General features: G+C 43.1%; 1 pseudogene across 1 annotated transcript; it reads right to left on the bottom strand.

The window, feature by feature from the left end:
- Positions 1-396: 396 nt before the first annotated feature.
- On the bottom strand, positions 397-1,443 carry LOC128571839 (probable RNA-binding protein 18; annotated as a pseudogene). Its single transcript, XR_008375986.1, has one exon. The product of XR_008375986.1 is annotated as a probable RNA-binding protein 18 (transcript).
- Between the last annotated feature and the right edge of the window lie 666 nt (positions 1,444-2,109).

The following is a 2,109-nucleotide window of genomic DNA, read 5'->3' as shown; positions in this document are numbered from 1 at the left end:
ACAATAAGCATAATTCTTCAACAGATAACTACAACATTTGTTCAAAGAACCAGCTCCCTTTGGCCAAGAAATTTTTCTTTTTTAGTCCAGTTGGAGGGATTTCCATAGTAAATGCTGGAATTACAGTTCTGAACATGATTTAAAATGTCTTTCACTCTCTTTATATCTTACTTTTTATGTTGTAAAGATACATGAGCACAGAAAAATGCTCGATTTTTTTTTTTTTTTTTTTTTTTTTGTAGAGACAGAGTCTCACTTTATGGCCCTCGGTAGAGCGCCGTGGCATCACACAGCTCACAGCAACCTCCAGCTCCTGGGCTTAAGCGATTCTCTTGCCTCAGCCTCCCGAGTAGCTGGGACTACAGGTGCCCGCCACAGCACCCGGCTAATGCTCGATTATTTTTAATGGATGTTAATACATTTAGTTTCCTGATTTAAATAACATTCTGTATATTTGCCTTCCTTTCTGGCACACTACAGAATGTTTCTGGAGTTACAGATCCAAACAAACTAGCCAATTAGAGTATCCCAGGGTTCAAATCACAATCTGGGACACAATCCTATTTATTCTGGATGATGCTCAATTCCACACAGTTTAGGGAACAGACATCCGTAAGAACAACCAAAACTTATGTTACCAAACTCTAGCATGTGATGGTGCTCTGTTGGGTAGTACCATTCACATCTACAAAGTACAAAAGCAGAGGATTTCAGGTGTGGAGACCAATTTGCTTTTGCTGCTACATTAATTCACAACCATCATCTTCGAGATTTCCAAGCTGTTCTAGAATAAGAAGTAGTCCTTTTTTTATCTGGTGGCTTAAAGTAGGAATAAACAGGTGCTGCTGGATACTCTGCATCAGGATTTTCTGCCATCATTTTCAGCTTTGCTTCAATGGCTTTTACCTTTGCAGTAACACTTAGATTAGACTGAGTAGGCTCAGTGCTTGAGGATGGCTCAAGACTGATTGGAAGAATCTTATCATTCTTGTTATGATCATATCTCTTTACTTGAGCATGTGCTCACCGTACCACCAGCTTCTTAGACAGAGCCAACTTGCCATTGAGACACCGGATGGCTTGTTCTGCTTCCTGCTTAGTTTCAAAGTTAACGAAACAGTACCTTCGAGGCTGTCCTTCCGAAGCACCTGACTTGTGGAAGAGGAAGTCAAACTGCTTTACCTTCCCAAATTTCTGGAGAAGCTTGAGGAGGTGGTATTCTGTGATTTTAGGGTCCAGGTTGCCAATCCATAATCGGTGCCCTTCCTGTAGAGAACCCTCTGAAAGGATGGATGCATTCTCCAGGGGAAGAGTTTTAGTTTCTGCTTCCATCAATCTGTATGAAATACTCGTGGCGTCGGCGTTGTGCCCTCAGCTCATGCCCCGAAAACAGGTCCCAACTCCACAGACACACAGACCTCCGGACACTTCTGCCTCAACACCGCCCGCCCAACCCAGCTGGTTTTATAAGATAGTTGGTTGCTGCAGGATGCATTTTTTTCTTGTAATTTATTTATTTATTCATTTATTTATTTTGAGACAGTCTATCTTGGTCACCTTTGGTAGAGTACTATGGCATCATAGCTCAGACCAACCTCAAACATTTAGGTTCGAGTGATTCTCTTGCCTCAGCCTCCCATGTAGCTGGGACTACAGGCACCCATCACAATGCCTGGCTATTTTCTAAGAGACAGGATCTCACTCATGCTCAGGTTGGTCTCTAACTCATGAGTTTAGGCAATCCACCCGCCTCAGCCTCCCAAGTGCTGGTCTTATAGGCATGAGCCACGCGCCCAGCCCTTTTTCTTTGAATTTAAACAGGCACCGTATTGTTGGTTCTATTAAATGAACATGGGATAATTTTAGAGGTTTTAAAGTAATTAAACTTGCAGACTATGCAAACAGAAAAATAAAAATTAGGCAAGGCTCAATGGCTCACACCTGTAATCCTAGCACTTTGGGAGGCCAAGGTGGGTGGATCTCTTCAGCTCAGGAGTTCCAGACCAGCACAAGCAAGAGCCACACCCTGTCTCTAAAAATAGCGGGGTTTTGTGGCAGGGCCTGTAGTTCCAGCTATTTGGGAAGCTGAGGCAGAAGGATCACTTGAGC

Source organism: Nycticebus coucang, chromosome 19 (genome assembly GCF_027406575.1).
Source record: "Nycticebus coucang isolate mNycCou1 chromosome 19, mNycCou1.pri, whole genome shotgun sequence".
Taxonomy (NCBI): Eukaryota; Metazoa; Chordata; class Mammalia; order Primates; family Lorisidae; genus Nycticebus; species Nycticebus coucang.
Note: the sequence above shows the minus strand (reverse complement) of the source record. Positions and strands in the feature narration are given on the sequence as shown.